Source organism: Pinus tabuliformis, chromosome J, assembly GCF_031772625.1.
Source record: "Pinus tabuliformis cultivar Carrire ecotype Pingquan chromosome J, CPIR1, whole genome shotgun sequence".
NCBI classification, from domain to species: Eukaryota; Viridiplantae; Streptophyta; class Pinopsida; order Pinales; family Pinaceae; genus Pinus; species Pinus tabuliformis.
In genome coordinates, this window is record NC_142295.1 from 304042375 (window position 1) to 304063547 (window position 21173).

Genomic DNA, 21173 nt, shown 5'->3' on the forward strand with positions numbered 1-21173 from the left:
AAAACCATCACTACTGAAGCTCGTGCCATCAGATCCTTGATATCCTTTCTAGCAAGTGAACCATTAATCTAAAAATTCAAGAAAAATGTTATCATTGGTGAGAAGAACCACATACTTATCCATAAAAAATATTCATGAAAAGGGAACCACCTTTTCTTCTTTTTCATGATTAAATGGACCAACTTCAGAGGGACCAAATTAACATTTGAATGAAATGCAACTACAAAATGATGAATGACTAGTGAAAGAAACTTACATCAAAAAGAACATAGCGAAAAAAGATTGAGTTATCCTGAACCATGTCTCGAACATTCACCATTTGAACTATTCACTAGACCTAAAACCAAAAAGTACAAAATTAACATCAGATTCATACGAACAAATCAACAAAAATACAACCAATAATTATTTATAAATGATCCAACATATGGAAATACATAAGGAAAGAGAAAGTATAATGTTTTGAAAATCCACCTTGTTTGGATTTTTGACAAAATTTGAAAAAACTTTGTAATCAAATTCTTTTAATTTGTATGTATCATTCCTAGCATTGTATGATAAGTTTGCGATTGCTATAATACATTCAAGTTGTACAAATGCATGATCTGTCAAATCATACGTATACATGCGTTGCCCCTTTATTCTACTATACCAACATAATTGAAGCTTGATGCCTTCTAATCTATCCAAAAGGTCAATGTCATTATGGTAATCAAACACCCTATTACCATCTTTCTTCCTTATTCTTTGAACCCTTCCAATGTACCATGTTCCACAAGAAACACCTTGTTTTATACTTCGAGGAACACCTTTTCTTGCAGTACGTTCAGTGGGGGGAATTGAGTTGCTTTCAAACAACACCCCACAATCTAATCCAATTCCAAAGCCAATTGAAACTCCCTTTTGTGGAGCCTTCCCATCTCGCCTAAAGTAGACTCCATTTCTCACTTTTGTCAACCTATCTTTCGATAATGTTGTATTTTCATTCAAATGACTAACCAAACATGCTTTAAACATATCCTTACCATCAAGATCCACGACTGGGTTTATTGTTTTTCTTCCATTTTCATCAATGGAATCTAAAATTTCATCCAACTCGTGTCGCCACTCACTTTCCATTATTTGAAATTCACTTTCATTCTGTACCAATGATGATGAAGATTGGAATATAGAGTTGGAACAACTCGGTGGAGAAGCATCAGTTACTTCATCCATAATTTGGAATGTTGGATAATTTTGTTCCTCTGTCCATTGTTTAACCCACCAAGAAGATTGAGTGTAATTTTCTGGTTGCATTCCAAGAGTTGATAAAATGTCTTTTGCATCCTTCAATCCAATATTAAGGGCTTCTACAATTTTAGCGTCTGTGGATATTAAATCATATTGTGACAACATATCAATGTTTTGTATTGTTTCTTGGTGCAATCTATTCCAAATGCTTTCTTGCTTCTTGTGAGATTTATTAAAATGAAGCCCTTGGGGATTTCATTCTTCTTTAGCAACTCTATTAAGGGTTCCAACAGCATGAAGCAAGTCAGTGAAATCATAGGCCCTCTCCACTCCAACCATCCTGCCAACTTTACTAAAGAAGTTCTCACATACATCTGACCCAGTCAAGTGCAAAACTCATGGAAAGTTAGAGTAATGATCTCGAAACAATCTCATCAACAAAACTACAAAATGGCAAGAAATTTTCACATATTGATATGCTTCTCTGCTGATGAAAGTTATGTTGACATTAGTATGAGATTGTTTCTGTACCCAACATAACCATAATGTGAAAGTTATGTTGACATTAGTATGAGATTGTTTCTGTACCCAACATGACCATAATGTGAAGAAATGATGAACTCGTGAAGAATTTCGCACCCTTTCCCAAAGGCTCAAACTATGAGACATAAACATGTCAATGTAGTCAACAACAATCATTAGATAAGTCTTTGTAGCTAGTGTCCTCTCTAACCTTCCACTTGGTGTACTTCTCAACTCTTTCAAACACCTTTGAAGATGCCTTGAATCAATGCGTTGTGTGGATCCCCAATTTTGTCAATCCTTCCTCTCTATATCTTCACCTTTAAGCTTGTGATCGTCCACTTTAAAAGTGTGATAAACCATTCTGACATGACCAAAACTTATGTAATCATTTCCTAAAACAAATTCTTGTTGACCACTAAACAAAGGATTCAATAGCTTTTTGCTACTGTGGATGTAATCTTGGTCATGCAATCCTATTACATTGCAACCATTGTCCAACCCGGTTAGCCTCCACCCTACCCAAGGAATTTGATATCGAAGACCTGATGTTGAAGAATAATCCTTCAACATAAGTTGTCTTCTTCTGCTATCCCCATCGGAGGAATGACCAACAATAGGTCCAAAATTATTTTCCATGTGTTTCTTCCACATAGATTCTACCTTTTCCCATTGTTGATAAACAAAATTTGCATTGAACCTATTGCATGTTGGATGAACAACCACAACCAAATGAGGAAGCCTTTCATGTAAAGGGTTTGCAATAATAACATGTGTGTAATGGCCAATAACATTGTTCTTAAAAGAATCTATTATAATCTCATAGCCTATAGCTCCGTCACCAACTCTCACCAAGAAATGTGATTGGCATTGATGTTCTTCTTTCGTACCACAAAACCCCACCAGTGTATCACTTTTTGCTACCCACCTAACATATTTTTTCACAACTGTTTCATCTTCAATGAGCAACACAAGAATTGGGCCATCTATACCATGCTTGTCTTTATAAGAAGCCTTAAAAATATGCTCGTGCTCCCCTGGGATATATGCTAATGACTTTCTAACTTGCCTTAAATTCGTAGATATTGAAGGACCATCTAGATTCAAGCTAATAAAGCTATGTAATCTAGGGCCTCCCCATAACTTGATCATCTCATAAAGGGATTTTGTGGATGTACTATACCTTCTCCCTGCTTTTGCATGCATCAAGTTATGAAAAATATCCTTGACAAATTCCCAAACTGCATCTTTACCTTGTAATTTTCCTTGCTTATGTGCCTCACACACATCCTTGCAAAACCTAAAGACATCCTTCCTTTCTGTTGATTCAAACAACTTTTCCTTTAGGGATCTCATTCTAATAGAGAGTGTAGCAACCTTTGTCCTCTCCCACTAAAGAGATCGCATTGTTGATCTATGGTTAGCATTTGTAACCCTTGTAGCATTCTTCAATTCATTGTGAGTCAAATAGTCGAGTCTTCTACCTTTTCTTGTATCTCATTCACTTCTTTTATTGGTGCACATTGATTCACGATATAATCCCATCCTAAAGTCATCACATTCTGGAACCAACTTACAAAATTTGCATGCTAATGAATCAAATGGGATCCTTGTTTTAGAAGCCCTTTGGCAATGAATATGCCTATATGTACCATCAATATGACATTCAATACCCTCATAACATAACATGATCTTGGTATGCTTCTCTATGGCCCATAATTTTCTACCCCTTTGATCATCCATTAGGACCTTTGTTTCCAATCTCTCCCCATTTCTATCAATATAAGGATACCAATACCCCCAACATTATAGTAACAAGGGAGATAATTGAGTTGTAATAAGATGACAACAAACAAATAAATTTGAGGTAAGATAAATAAAATAATATACAAATTCATATTCAAGTTTAGTCTAAGTTTTTAATTAACATACCTGAAGTAGAAGGATCTGGACTTGTAGAACCCCTATGTAATATTGATGGTAATAATGGGACCAAGAACCTAGTCAAACTTTGTTGGGACTTATCATTGGTAGGCTTTTTGGGTCTCCCAACTGTGCCACTCCTCAACCCAATCTCCTCATGTGAACCCTCATTTGTAGTAGTAATAGTGTGCTTCTTTGATTTCATGTGTTCATTTAGAGAATTGACAATATTACCACTTGTCGGCACTAAACAAAACCATTTATTGCATCATGTACATTCCACTCTCACTTTTTTCATGTCCTTATAGTCTGCAAGTGTTGCTTCCACCACCTTGAACAAATTAGGATCTTGTGTCTTATTGAAATCATCTATAAGTTTGATTGCTTGATCAATATGAAATTGATCTCCAACCATCATTGTCTGTTGTACTTCGTTACATGAAGGAATTTCACTACCACTTGGCATTGATAGGCATTGTTTATGGGCCCCTGTTTTCATATGATGGTTTTTGAAGTTGCGTGTTGTTCGTGCTGCCAAGGATACATCACCTGTTCCATAATAAATGCCACAAATTTTACAATGGATCTTTATTTTAGATTCTCCCTTTTCTGAATATACTTTGAGAGTAATTCTCTCATTGACAAACTCTTCCATTAAACTTTTAACATTTTTTTCCCAAGGTGCCAATACACTAGGATCAACAAATATGGATTGTTCCACTAACAAAGACATATTTTCAACTCTTTGTTTTTTATCAATAGGTCCCTCCACATTCACTTCAATGTTTTCAAAGATTGGTATTGTTTTCACTACATTTGAACATTGTTCTTCCACATCAAATGTGCCTAGTTTCCTCTTGAAGCCTACGAGTGTTGTAAAAACTTTCCATTTTTTCTCTTGCTTTGGATTTAAACCTATTCCATCCTGGATAAAATCAAAAGGGTATCCAATGATTTCATCATCCACAATTTCATCATGAATTTCAGCAAATGTACAACCTTCTCAACATTTAACCACCCCAATGACAAAATTTTCTTCACCGGTAGCAATTTTATAAAACAACATCTATTGTTACACATAAATAAATGAAAAAGTAAGTAAAATTCCACAAGCATATTGGTTATTATAAAAAAAAGAGTAAGGAAGAAAAGTATGAAATTTCAATTCAAAGATCCAAAAAACATGAAGAAATATTACTATTTGGATGAAACACTTTGATTCAAAATGTACTATTGGTGGATTCCTAAAATGGAATTGAAACCAGAAATAAAACATATTACTAAAACAAATTAAGAGTTGATTTATTGTTGCACCATAACTCGGAAAAACATTGTACAATTATTTTTAATTCATAATCTTAACATGATTTGTAACCAAAATTTCAAATGCTTTTCTAAAAATGCCCATTATTAAGCTAGATAGGCCAAACATCTGTGCATCTTGAAATTGTTTCAACCATGTAAATACTTGTTAAAATTGACAATTAGGGCCAAATTCCACTTTGGACAGCTCGTATGGGGAAAAGTATTGTAGCATTATTGCAACTCCTATGGAAACCAAGTCTTAGCCAGCTATGATGTTCAGAGAACTATTTGGAGGAAGTTTAACTCCTATGGTGTACTGAACATTTTCAACATATTTTAGAATTTGTATCAAGAAAAAAGAATTTTTGAAAATTTGATGATATACTTTGGATTTCTAAAATATTTCAAAATCCAAATTTGAAAAAGAGAAATTTTGAAAGTTTGATGGTGTAATTGAAAGTTCTCAAATATTTCAGAATTTGCACTTGCTAAGATAAATGCCTTCTCCAAAATTTAAAACTATATGTGGAGCGGTTGACATTTCTTTGAAACAAGAATAAGCTTGTGGTTGATGCCAGGTAACTAAAGGGAGAAGGAATTTGCTTTGCATCTTCTTGATAAAATTTCATGAAGGGAAGGGATATAGGGGTGCTCTGCCATTTTCCTGAGTGGGTGGAGTATTCCCAACAATCCCGATTGTTTACACATCACCTGCGATCAACCATGGAATTTTGTTCCATTCTACTGGTACACATGTCAACATCTCTTCAATCAAATAGTCTGGAAACTCAAAAACCTATGAGAGAGCCTCCACCATTTTCAAAGTTCAAAAGTTAAGGTGTATGAGATAAATGTGCCTAAAATTTTATATTAAAGACATTCAGTTTCTGCTTTGTTCTTGGACTCTACAAAATGTTTAATTTTTACAGAGTCCTTGAGATTATGATGGATAAGAAAAGTGTCGGGCAGGCATAAATGGAAGGATAGGTCTTAACTAGATAGAGATTGAAATATAATATAATATTATGTGACTTTTAGTTTTTGAGTTTTAATTTTTTAAGAGGCGTTTGGGATTCGCAAAGACTATTCAAGTTCATTTATCACTTTTCATATTCCTTGCAGATGAATAATGTAAATTTTCAATAATGTTTAAATATCAGGTATCAAACCTTTTTTCTTTTTAGGTGTGTGAGAGTGAAATAACAGAGATGAAACATGTAAGTAGATAGTATCCAATAGTTAAATATACTCTAGGAATAAGTATAAGTATATGACATATCATAGTATTTAAATCCGATGTCACAATGATATTTTAAGCATAATTCAAGTCTAAATCTTGAACTAAATATAATAATTGTGCTACGAATTTCACCCTACAGCTAGAAACAGAGCACGAGGAATTAGAGGTTATCTCTAACCTATTGAAGGAATCAGAGTGGCGCAGTGAAAGAGAGGATTAAAGACTTATAATTGATCAGATTGCCTATAAATCTAAAGTATCAGAGAAATATTTAAAGAGTCATGAGAGAGGATTTATTAAAATTCCAGCAAATTATTTCTAGCAGTCATTAAAGGTACCAGAATTCTAGCAAGGATAGAGACTTGTCTTAGAAGTAAAGTTTCAGAGAGAGCTGTCAAGGGTTGAAAAGAGCCCTCATTTGACATCATATACTTAGGGTTTGAAATCAATGAATAATGAATAGGTGCTAAACCAATCACCATACATACGTTAAAAGTGCTGAGAGAGGCAAAATTGTTTACATTGATACAATTATCTAAAAATAAAATAGATTGCCCCAAAATTGCATTGTTGAAACACTTTCAATAGATCTTTTTATCACATAAACCCTCATTGTTTGTCATAAAGTCGTAAAGATCAAGAAAATCTTTCATGTAAATAAGAGGGAGACCACTATCACCTAAACCTCTCTCGTTTACACTTTAAGCTGCCTCTCCCCTGCTCAAGGGAGGCTTCCCTGGGATAAAATTGTTGAGATTTTAGGAAATGAGAGGAAATGTGATATGAAGAGTAAATTCCAAACAAAGAGTTTTCAAAGAATTAAGAAAATAAAATTGGTGGAAGAATTAAAAGCTAATGTCTTTCTATTGGGTAGTGAAGTTGGCTACAATACCTTCCCTAGACAGTGCTAATGACAATGGCTCATGCAAAGAGATCCCATAGATCTCCCAACGCAGTCACCAATAGGAGATTGATTAGATGTAATAGTTTCCCTTGAGATAGAGGATTATGAAGGTGAATCATAAAGAGAGCCCAGTATACTCCTCTACGGAAAAGTAGACATAATTAGGGGCAAAATCCTAGACCCAGACGACGGTAGAGCAGGATGATGCAATTCCTGCTAAAAATGATGATTGTGACTAGAACTGAATCTTGAACAAACTTCTACGGGAAAATCAAAAGAAACCCATTGTGATGTTCCTCCAGCCTAGGGTTCACAATGTTGGTGTTCAACAAAATGGCTACTACTCTCTCTCTCTCTGGGTGACCATATTTCTCTTGGATGTTGAGTGTTGTTGTTTCAACTATTGGGACAATGTTATCTCCTTGGACCTATGCTGTGTAAATTCTTTGGCAACTATGATTTTCTCTTTCATATCTTTACATTCTCCCTTTGTTGGTGTCTGTGAGCAAAACCCAAGTTGGTGTTCCACTACCATCCCACAAAAACCAATAAAATTAGCATATATAAATCATACATACTAAACTATTTAGTAGCAAGGTAGAGAAACAAATGGAATACATAGAACCATACATGTCAAAGCAAAGATGTCCATTGTCACCTAGGTCCCATACTCTTTCAACTTTATATTGATGATTTAGAAGATCTCATTTCAAAGTGATACAGGTGGTTTCCTTCTCTATGGGATTTCCAATTGGGATGTAAGATCACCTCACTTCTCTAGGTGCAATTATGGTTGAAGTTTCCATCCACAATTTATTAAAGGAATATCTTATACATCACTCAAGGTAGTTGTACGTTGCACTATAAATATTTCACCTTTGTAATGAAATTTTCATGGAAGTATGAGATATTATAGAATAGGAGTTTCATGTGATGAGTTTATACACATATTAAGTTTCTAAGCATATTTTATTTCCATGTATCATAGAATAATAGGTTGTCACACAAAAAAAATTTCCTCCTAGCTATAGCAAGGAGCTTCCATAGTTTGAGGGGTACTCTTTTTCTACTACCCCACATGTCCTAGAATCTATGAAGCATATATGAGAATTGATGGAAAGACATGAAGATTCCATGATAAGGTTATTTATGCTTTCTTTAGGACAAGGGCATGGTGGCTAGTTGAAGCATTCTTGTAGCCCAAACAACATAACATTCTCTCAAAACTCTAGTTGAAATCTTCCTCAACCATCAGAAATTTGATGGTACATATCAAGAGTTGTTGACAACCCTACAAGAGGAAGGCCTCCTTGGTCTTTTTGAAGGAAATGATAACATTGTTGGGGATGAAAGTGGAGCATCTATGGAAGAGGGATTATGCTCAAAATTTGAATATGAAAACACTAGATATTTGTAACATGAACAACCTTGTGGCAGCAATGACAGGAAGGAGGGCCATTTTAGCATCTAAAGTGATTTCTTAACACATAAATGAGTACCAACATGAAAAATGTGATGGAATTATTACACCACCTTCAAATGATACATGTGTCACTCTTTCTAGTGAGGATTGGCATCATGTTGGTGATGTTTTTTTGGCTGCCCCATAGGAAACAGTGTTGCAGATACAGAAGAAGAAAGTAGTAGCAATTTTGAGATGAATTTGGTATGGGATTTATGCTCACAAATAAAAACAAGAACACTCCCTTCTCTTATGGCTTATGTACATGATAATCATAATAATAAAAACATAAGCCTAGAAACTCATAATGATCCTCTCATCAGTATGGATCAATCATCAGACCATATATTTTGGGTTGGGTAGAGGCAAGTCCTATACACTACTTGCATGGACCATTGATGTTTGGTGATCACGAAGAAGAGGGGAAGTTTGATTCTGAGCCACTTCTGAGCCCTTCACAAGCATCCATCATGAGGGTTTTGAGACTGTGTCATGTTATAAAAGTGTTGGAATAACCTCCCTAGACTTGTCACAAGAATTGAGGATAGAATATCCCTCTGAGGATGAGAGACTTTGCTCCAAATATGATAGCAATAAGGATTTTGTACCAAACATTGGAATTTCTGATAATGAGTATCAACATTACACAAGTTATGAAATCCTCAATGATGAATTTGTTGCTCTAGAGGAACACGGGTATTTCTGTTTTGTACACCTATTTCCCCAAGTCTTGAACAATGAAAGGCAGAAATCAACAGAGTCCTCTTATCTCTACAATCAAGACTGCAAACCTTCTTTATTAGAAAAAGGCGTAAGGACCATATTTGTGAAGAGTCAAAGGAATTATCTAGCAGCATAATAGAAGCCACACCTCTTCACATTGGAGAAAAAAACAAGAAGGTGCCCCCTAGGTTTGAATCTTCCAAATCACCAAATTTATGAACATCTACATAGACTTTGGTATGTACATTATTGATTAGTGAAATTGTTAAGAATGGATTGTTCTAGTTTTCCAAGGCACTTAAGGCCCTCCTATTGGAAACTATATCAATGCTATAAAGGAGTAAAACCCTTTGTCTATAGTTTGAAATTTGTGTATGGTTCTGTGCATAAGCCCTAGAAGGATACTCTCCAAAAAATCCAGTCCTCTACATTAGTTGAAGGTCTATGTTGGGCATTAGTCCTATTTTGAGACCACTGTCAAAGGTTACGAAATTTTTGAAGTTCAAGCTACATGAAGAAAGTTCTGAGAATGTTTTGCAAAGTCAAAATCCAAATTGAAGAAGCTAAAATTATGAAGTCTCAAGTTATCAATTTTTCTTAAAAGAAGTCAAAATTGTCAGCATGTTTGTGAAGGAGCCAAGAGAATTATTTAAGGATGTACCTATATAGTATAGAGATTCACTGACTCCTCTGAATCAACTACTAATATCGTTTGTTGCACTCCATAAGCCGACTCCTCTGAATCAACTGCTAATATCGCCTGTTGCACTCCACAAGCCAACTCCTCTGAATCAACTGCTAATACTGCTTGTTTCACTCCACAAGCTGACTCCTCACCTCTTCTTCTGTTTGTGTTGGGTGTTCATAGAACCCGTCATTTTTTAAATCCTTGATCCTGAAGGTTACCATAGCTGGACAGAACATGGACAGAACACATTAATTTTAGGTTACGAACTCCCTCTGGAATGCGAATGAGAGAGTATCTAGGTGGGTGAAAATAAGGTAGCTTTGTTTTATAAGCAAGAAAACATGCTCAGAGATTCGAATGAAAGCAGTAGGTCTCACTCAAGCTGGAAAGGTAGAAAGGTGGTTAGACAAAACTAAACTTGATGAATCTCATGACCCACCCGGTATGGCAACACATCTCCTTCTGTATCTCTTTCTGTAACTGAGTATCCATTTCATTGATCATCCCCACCTCATCTTGATTTTCTGGATCGATCGACAGTGACAAAAGCCTACCTTGCCTTCCTTTCTTAGTAGTATCCTTGAATCCAAGTGCTCTTGCCTGCTTACTGGGTATCTGTTGGTAAGTCTCACTCATGTGCTCACTGCAGTTGGAGAAACCCGCTACTATGACACAGTTGATGTGTTCATTATACATAAATAGGGTAGTTGGACATGGGTTCAAAAAAGCAAGAGGCAGGGTGAGGATTTGAGGAGTGGTCTTATCTAGTTCAAACTCAGAAACAAAGCTCCTCTTAGGGTTCAAAAGTAGAAAGGCTTAGGATTGCAGAGTGGTTGCAGAGAGGCTCAACTCCACCTCGACTCCAAAATGAATCATTTCCAACTCTTTCCCTCTGCCTGAGTGCGTGTAGCTCGATATTTTTCCTAGGGTTGCAGAGTGGTTCAACTCCACCTTGACTCCAAAATGAATCATTTCCAATTCTTTCCCTCCTCCCCTGTTTGTAGCTGAGTGTGAGCCAAGTGTGTGTAGCCTGATATTTTTCCTAGGGTTGTAGAGTGGTGAGACTCCACCTCGACTCCAAAATGAATCATTTCCAACTCTTTCCCTCCCCCCCTGCGATGTAGCCCGATATTTTTCCCTCGCTTGGCCAAAACATCATATAAAAAATACCTTAGGATATATATATATATATATATATATATATATATATATATATATATATATATATATATATTGTTTCATGGTATATTAAAACCCTTTAGGCCCTCATTATAACCCCAATATATTATTTTGTGAATTTTCCATTTTTAATGCCCCAATATGAATGCACGTGATATAATATTGGTTTGTCAGTGACGCCCCTGTGGGCCAATCGGGCCAAGGGACTACTCAATGCAAACAAGCAAGTTGAAATCACACTCATGCAACTGCAAAGGTAATCAAGACCCATTGAGTCTTCCAATTGCATTTTTCCTTCACAAAACAAAGGTAGACAATGGAATGCGGCCGAGCCAATTGAGTGTTTGTGGGCATAATCACCGAACAACAAATAAATGGGCAGTTGGCCAACAAGCTTTCTGCTTAAGGGAGAAGTACAGGAAGAAAAGAAAAGAGGTCATCTTCCAGAAGGAGACAAGAGAAATAGCAAAGCATTCACAACATTTACATGTAGAGACCCAAAGCTATGAGACCAATCCAAACAGAGAATAAACAAGATATCAATGTAGCAACTTAAACTGGAAGCCACAAGTGACAGCATGCAAATGCATGTGTTTGGTGTTTAATTATTTTGAAAGGAAATAAATTGAAGTATTTTTTAAGATTTATCTTTTGAACACAATGTAACTTGTAGGCTCCAGATTCTATGTTGTATCATATCTGTAGTCTCTACAATCATCTTATAAGAATGTGATCTTAAAAATTTGTAGCCCTCTCTTTTCCAATTAATGAAATATTATACATTTTTCTTTGAAATGTTGTGTATTTTTTGTTTCACATTTTTTGCTCTGAATACTCAGAAATATATTATTGCATGTAGTTTGAAGTTATGATACATAGATTTTCTTTCAACAACGTCCATTCACATGTTGATGTTGTTATTCTTCCACACTTTTTGCCTTATGACGTTTCCTTTGCAACATCTAGTGCAAATGCTAATTAATATTATTATTGAGATTTTTTTTTTAGTATATTATTCAAATAATTTAAATTTTGATATTTAAATTTTCAAATTTTTAGATAAATTATTTTATATTTTAAGGAAAAAATATTATTATGTAAAAAACAATTTATCACAAATTTGTTATTTCTAATTCTTTTAAAATAAAATAGGAATTAGGTCAATTTTTGATAACATTTCTCATTAAGGGTGGTGAGAGCACAAGGGGTTTTATTTAGCCCTAAAGGAAACTGTGTTAAGAGGTATACATGGGGATGGGTTCAATGACAAACTGATAAGTAGAAATGCATGGTTTGTTACAAGGTCTAATATTGGCAAGAACTTCGCAAGTGTCTAACTTTATAATTTTGGGAGATTAGCTCATTATTGTCCAACACCTATGTAAATGAATATCTCCCTCGGATAAGCATATGGGGAGCCTAATGAAGCAAAATAAGGAGGATCCTTGATGAAATTCTATAAAAAGAGTACTTTGATATCCTTAGAAGTCAAAATGAAGAAGCAAATACTTGTGCAAATCAAGCCTGTTAGGTTTAGGTGGGGAATTTAGAAGTAAATGGAAACTCGAGATGGTGCCCTCTACAATAACATTAAAGGGAAATTTTACTTCAAAGGAAAGAATTTGGATTTGTTTCCCTTATTGAAGAATTATTTCATCAATCAACTTATTGATGTGGTTGAATTCATTATAAAAGTTGGGAAGGGGGCCCGATGGATGTTGTGGTGCCCAATTAAGTTTGGTGAATGCAAAAGGAAGAAAATAATAACTTCTTCATAAGTAGGATACAAGCCAAAGGACACAGTATAAATACTCCATTGTACCCCCACATCCAACAATGAATGCACTTAGGGGAGAGGAACTTATGAATAGTTATGTCGCAATAACAATAGACTCATGTGGGATATAGGAGACAAAGTGTGAATTGAAGTTGAAGAAAATTAATAGAATGTTGTGGGTTGCCATTTCGAGATATACTTTTGTGATTGAAATTTGGAAGAAATGTAGAATAATTTCATAGGTCCTTTGGTATAGAAACTTGCTTGGTGTGCCATATTCCTCTATACAGATATATAGCTTCTAGGTTGCTTCCTATCTTTGTTTGGAATATTTTGCATTGATGATTATGATATTTTATTAGGTACGAGTGAGATCCATTTTTAGAGATGGTGGGTGGGAGAAAAGCCCTAGGATTATGGTCTATTGGGATTCAATGATCCAGAATTATGCAGAAATGCAACAAAATATAGATATAAACATAAACATGAAGATGTAGTCAAAATAAATCTTCACTTCATTAATATCAAAGAACTAAAAGATTCTTAAATACAAATTGGAAATAAACTAGCTTGAGCAATGGTAGCTTATCTCTGAGAAGAGCTGTGGTGGCTACATGCCTTTGAACTATGTTACAATGAGGCTCAAGTGCATTGTTATTATTTAACAAAAAAGGGAAACCATAAATAACCAAAACCATAACCATAGGAGATGGAACAGCAAGAGTCTGTGGGCTTCGTTGGGGTTAGTTGGGCCGCCAAATTCCCTGGGTCGTAACTTCGTCATACGATCTCTGTTTGGAATGTGCGATACCTCATGAGAAATGTATCTCCAATTACTACAAGATTTGTGGCAGAACCCTCCCTATGGCTACGAGCATGTTGTGGAAATAAAAAAAATTCCATTTAGGGGGTCAAAACATCTCCAAAGGTTTAGGACCTGAAATATTGCTAAAAATAGTAAATGCTGTTATAATCATGGAAACTTGTGAAACCGATAAGAGTTTTAGGTAGAATAGGCAAGTGGTCACCAATATCCACCTAGATGAGTCCTCCCCCATTAGGAATTAATGGTCACCATTGCGTATAAAGTCTACATGAGGTGAGGAAATTTCTATTGAACCAAGTCCTTCGTGAGCCACCTTCCCTCATGAAGGAGTTGACCGAATTTGAAAACTAAATATAGATATATCCTCTGTTGGTGAGTGCTCTTGATTTCTGTGTTCATTATCCTATCAGTTGTGTCATGTTTGATATAACTTGGGTTGAGGTTTTTTTGTGTCAGCTTCTCAACAATGATAGATGTGTCAAACAACGGGGGAAATTATGGCCGAAACTAATGCACATTGAATATTGGGTGCATGCCAAGGAACGATCGAATGCTAAGATCGAATGCATTGTCCCTTACAACCGTAGTGATGGTGTAAGGCTCATTTCAGAGTGGGTGAAGCTTGCAGTGGACCCTAATGAGGCGCTCCTTCTGCGAATGTAACTAATCTTTGTCACCCACCTGGAACTGGTGTGGCACCAAATGTTGATCATGATGTTATTTCTACTTAGCATTTGTTTTGTCCAATATGTCATGGACCTACTCGTGGATGTGTTGGATGTGCTCAATGAAGCTACTAGCCCTGTCAGCTTCAGACTCTACATGAGACAAATTTTCTTGAGTAGCTACAAATGGTATGGAAACATCAATGGGACATAGTGGCTAGAATCCCAATCCCACCTTAAAGGGGTTATGATCAGTTGAGCTATGGGGAACCCTGTTGTAGTTTTGTTGGACATAGGGTATGCTCTCATCCCATGTGTGTGGATGCTTCAAGTTGTACATGCATAGGATGTGCATAATCATGTTATTGATGACTTTTGTTTGACCATCAGATTGGGGGTGGAATGCCATGGACTTAGTGAGCTTGGTATCTAAAATTAACTAGAGGCTTAACCATAATGCACTTAGGAATTGGCTATCCCAATATGAGATAATTGATTGTGGAATCTGAAATTGTACGCATACTCATTCAAATAAGAGTTTAGTAGTGGCTTCTACTATCAAACTTTTCTTGCATGCCACTAGAATGACCATCTTAGATATTATTTTGACGATGACGAAAACACAGTCATTTCTATACATGGTAGAAGGAAGGCCCGACATGTAATCCATGCAGATGGAATCCCAAGGCTGGCTAGGAGTCGGCATAAGAGTATATAGACCTTTCTTCTTAATTGTAGGTTTGGAAATGGCATAGGAAGTGCAAGATATGATGTACTTCCCAACATCCCATCGAAGTTTTGGCCAATAAAAAAACTTCTAGAACATTTATAGTCTCTTTTCTACCCCAAAATATCTAGCAACTAGACTGCAGTGTGCCTCCCAAATCATCTTGGAGCACTCGCTTGAAGGAACACAAAGGTGTCCCAAGTGGTATAAAAGTGTGTCTTGGAGGTGAAAATATGGTACTTGCTTACCTTTGAGGAGCATTTGGTATGTGGTGCTAAATTTTGGATCACTCTTATAAAGATGTGACCCTCCTGAAGTCTTGTGCCCACAAGTGTCAAGCATAGTGGTCAACGCCATAACCACTAATCATTTGAGAAAATTTGTGAAATTATTGGTGTTTCCCTTCTTGTACTTAATGCTCAAATAGAAATGTTGCATATATGTGGACCATTTCTAGTCGTGCCCATTCTGTAACTTTCACTGTGTTTGTATGAACTGCAAGGGTCAGTGGTTTGTGTGGATGACTATTTCCTTGTTCATAATGTAATTATTTGATTTTCATCTAACATACAAAATGGAATACATCTTTTCATAGGTTGGGTACTTTCGAACTGTATCTCAAAGTGTCTCATTGTGATATGCCACCTGATGCCTCTCTTGGATAAGAATTGCACCAATAACATAGTTGGAAGCATCTGTCTCAATTTCAAATGGTTTCTACCGGACTGGTAATGTGAGCATTAGTGTGTACCAGAGATGATGTTTCAACTCAAAAAACACCTTATGTTGGGATTCAGACCAAAAGAAATTTTATTTTACTTCGCCCTTGGTGACTTGACTCAAGCGCCAAGTGATATGAGAGAATCCCAACACGAACCTGCAATAGAAATTTGTAAGACTTAAAAAGTTTCAGAGCTTTGTTAGAGTGGTCGGGGCTAACCAATGTTGAATAAATTGTATTTTGGCTGGGTCCACATGCACACCCCACTCATCAATAATGTACCTCAGATATTGAACTTGGGTCATACCAAAAGTGAACTTCTCCAAATTGGCACACAATTTTTGTTGTCACGAGGTTTGGAGGATTTGTCGGATATGGCATTTGTGCTCTTCCTAACTCTAATTGGAGATCAAGATGTCATCCAGGTACACTACCACCAATGAGTTTGTGGAGGGCTACAAGATCTCATCCATTAGCAACATGATGTTTGTGGGGGAATTCATTAATCTGAAAGGCATGACCAGCCATTGAAAAAGGCCCTCCTTGGATTTGAATGTAGTCTTCCACACATCGGAGGGTTGAATCGATACCTGGTGATAACCAAAATTCAAGTCAATCTTGCTGAAATATTTGGCCCACTTCAGTTGGTCTAAAAGGTCATCAATCCATGGGATTGGATACCTTTTATGTACAATGATCTTATTCGGCTTGCGATAGTCAATATAGATCCTCCAAGTTCCATCCTTATTATGTACCAACATTGTTGGGTTCCCACAGTGTGATGAAATTGGCTTGATGTGCCTTTTCTACAAAAAGTCCTAAATCTACGTCTTGATCTCATCGCTCTACAAAAAAAGCATTGTTAGATTGGTCCATTAGGTAGCGATGCACCCGGGGTCAGATTGATGGAGTGCTTGACCTGATAGTGTAGGGGTACCCCTGTGGGTGAGGTGTAGATTTCCTTGTACTCCTCTACAACCTTCTGCATATGCTACTGCCATTCAGAGGAGCCATGTCTAGAGGCTATGGATGTGGACACAATCTTCCTCTTATTTTCAGGACGAATCACAAGGAATACAAATTTCCTAGTCTTGGAAATGATCTTATTGCATTGTTTAGCAGAGATCAAAGAAAGGGTGTATGTGGTGCTACCTCTAGTATCATTTACAATTTCTAACCCAAAGTAATAATAACATAACGATGTCTAGATTCATATACAACATGACACTTCCATAGGTATGGTTGTCCTAATAAAATGTCATAGACTTCCAGAGGGGCAACATCGCATAAAACCTCTTCTACAAAGGAAATGGTGCTATAAGGAAGATGACACTACTAGATGACATGGAGATCTCACCCTTGGTGGAGCCACCCAATGGTGTATGTCTGTGGGTGTGACATTGTTGGAAAATTCAATCTATTAATGACCTTTTCTGAGATCAGGTCCTTCTAGATCCCACTGTCAACAATGAACTATATCGATAAACCCTTTACTGACATTTACGAGTGGAAGAGGCGTTCCCCCTCCTTTGGATCTCTAGGTTTTGCCTTTTAGAGCTTGGTGGTGGTTACCATCACAGTGGGTTTAACATCAATGATCTGCTTTCCCTTGTTAGGTTCCAACTTAGAGTCAGTGCATGCATCCATTTCTGAGTCTTTTAGCTTGGCCACGAGTGCCTGCTTCACACAACATTTGTTTGTGTTGTGAGTGGGAGTTTTATGGAATTCAAACAACTTGTTGGTGTCTTTCTTTGACTTTTCATTATTCTTGGCTGGTGGCTTCGAGGAGTTATATTGGGGGGTTGTGACCTAACAATACCCTTTATTCTATGGCTTGGGCGTTCCTTTCCTATGCTTTGGGTTTGCAGATCCAAAGTCTCGCTTTCTCTCTTTGAATTTCTACTCATCTTGGAAGGATACCAGTATGCCCCACAAAGTGAGGAGATACCCAGGAAATACATTTCCTCCTGAATATATTTGTGTCAACAACTGTGGTAATTGACCACCAAATGGTTCTCAGAATCATTTATACCCAACTTTATGTGTAGGGTATGAAAAAAATTCATTAGCTCATGCACATCTTGATCTATTTGTTGCGGCAATGTAGTCCATTGTATGTACTTGTCCTCATAGCTCCCCAAGGGGTAATTTTGTTCCCTTATGGCTTCTCGTAAAAAGTTCCGAATGGGTGTAGCAGAAAATAGTGAGGGTTCTTTCTCATCCCTCTATTCATAGTAGGTTTCCCACCAGTCCTTCACATGGGGGGTGACATTGAGGAGTGAAAAAGTAATCTTTTCTTTATTGGAAAAATCATGAACTGAAAAATATCATTCGAGTAGATTTAGCCATCTATATACGACGTCTGCATTTATCTAGCCTTCAAATATGGCAACGTCAAAGTTGACTTTTACCTTGAATGGAGTGGCATATCCAGAGTCATTGTTGGATGAAGATGCATCACTAATGGGCATCCGCTAAAGGATATGGACAAATTTATCCATCACCACTTTCCTTTGTTGCTGGATGGATTCTTCAAGCAATATTTTGAAGGGGTATCCAAATCCCTCATATTTATTTTCTTCCGCCATGCAAGACCATTGGGGTTTGCAAGGCTAGTCTTGCAAAGGTTCAACCAGTTCGAGCCTTAACTCCTTATACCCAGACCTTGTTAGGGAAATGCAAAGAAAAAGTAAGAAAGAGTAGACCGATCTCATACCACTGATTCATACTTATGCAAGAATGCAATAGAATACATATATCAACATAAACAAAAAGATGGAACATAAATAAATATTCATTTCATTAATATCAAAGAACTGAAAGATGCTTAGATACATAATGGAAATAAACTAGTTTGTGTGATGGTAGCTTATCTCTGAGAAGAGATGTGGTGGCTACATGCATCTAAATTGTGTTACAATGAGGCTCTAGAGCCTTTTATTATTGGACAATAAAGGGAAACTCTAAACAATTAAAACCCTAAACCTAGGAGATGGAATGCTAAGAGTTTGTGAGTCTCATTGGGGTTAGTTTGGAAACTAACTTCCTGGGGTCATAACTTGGTCATATGATCTCTGTTTGGCATGTATAATACCTCATTAGAAAGGTATCACCAAGTACTATAGGATTTCCAATAGGCCCTTGATTATGGATACATGCATGCTGCAGAGCTAAAAAAAAACACTATTTACGGGGTCAAAACAACTCCAGAAGTTTAAGACCTTAGAAACTTCTAAAAATAGTAAATGCTGCTATAACCAAGTAAATTGATGAAACTAAATGTAGGTATAGTTGGAATAGGATGGTGGACAATGATATCCACCTAGATCACACAGGTAGTGTATCTCTGCATTCCTTCCTTGGAATAGGCTCATGAAGGGTCGCTTTGGGTTGAATTTTGTTGCAGGAATAATTTTATGGTATCTACACATAACTTCACATTGGCTCCAATGACTGGGGTTATAGGTTGGTTTATGGACCTTCTTTGTTCCTAGATTAGTAGTGAAGGAGTTGGTTCAGAGGAATCAGAACCTGGTATAAGTCGAGTTGAAGTATTGAGAGGCCATAGAATTGCTTCTACTTGAGACAAATGGATACTACGGGAACTTGGTAACTATGGTCTAGGGGATTGTGAGAACCAAATATCACCTTGGGTGGCATGTTACTACATTAAACGAGACCTGAGGGTGACTATGGGATACATTAATGAAGGTTGTTACTACTTCTTGATCAACCATATTAAGATGTGGTGAGGTAAAAGCAATTTTTTGGGTGATAGTAGCCAAGATAGGAAAACTAGTTGTAGATGTAAGGGTTGGGTCACTCAATTGGCAGAGAAAATGGATATCCTTCAACTAGATATGATGATGATGAATATGAGGTTGGAGAAGATGGAAACTTGTGTGAACATGTTATAGGAGGTTTAAACATGGAAAGGTAAGTCAACCAGGAAACTGGATAAGTCAGAGGCACTTCATAATCATATTACATACTTACAAAAACAATTCCAAATTTTGTATACTAACCTATGTGATTCGTGTACTAGAATATGGAAGGAAGAAAACAATTTTCTAGACCTCATTTAGTCTTCTATAACAAGCATAATAATAGGAGGAAGGATGAGAAATATGAAATGTATTTCCTGAGTACATGTTGTGATAAATAAAATATTTGATACAATACAAATACTCATTATTGTTAAAAAAAACATCAATCCTAAATACATGATCTTTCAAACCATGAATCTAACTAGGAGATGATATATCTCATAAAATCAAGGTTTATAGTGATATATGTGTAACTTTACCAAATGGCCATGACATAAAAACACAAAATATAATCTATGTTCCTAGAATAAAAATACATTTAGTCTATGTCCACCATTGTATATCACAATGTCAAAGATGAATTCTTTAAGTTATATTGTATTGTGAAATATGTAAATGATAACTACAACATCATAGCAAGAGTACAAGCTGAAGGATTTTACAACCTGGATGCTAATAAGAGAGATCATCAATCAATGGATTCTACAACCATGATAATAAAAGAAATATGGCATCGAAGGTATGCTCATCTCAATTACAATAATCTCATCTTATTTCAAAATAGAGGAATGGTGGAAGGCGTTTTGAATTTTAACAATGAATATGTTGAATGTGAAGGGTGTGCAATAGGGAAACAACATAAGGAAGACTCTCCTACAATAAAGAGGAAGATGAAAATTATTGAGCTAACACATAAATGTGTGTGGCCCCATGCAAACTAAGGAAAACTAAACACACACAGATCTATTTTATCGAAAGCAAAATGTTGTATTTGAATATTTCAAAGAATTTAAAAATATGGTTCAAAAGAAAACAATAAAATATGTAAAGATATTCAGTTTAGATTAAGGGGGAGAATTCACATCAGGGGCGTTAATTAATTATTACAAAAACCATGGAATTTAGAAACCTTTTACAGTGCCACATACTTCTCAATATAATGATGTAGCAGAAAGGAAAAATAAAACATTGGTTGAATGTGCTCAAAGCATGATAAAAGGTAAAAATTCATCTAACAGATTTTATGTTGAAGTAATTATAAATGTTGTATATTTGAGAAATAAAATTATTAGAAAACATTTAGATAAAATAAAACCTTACGAAACATTTCATTGCTACAAACTAGTAGTGAGTCATTTGAAAATATTTGGAAGCACAAAATTTTCTCATGTTCCAAGAGAATATAGGAGAAATATTGATGACAAGGAAATCAAGTGCATCTTTATTGGTTATAA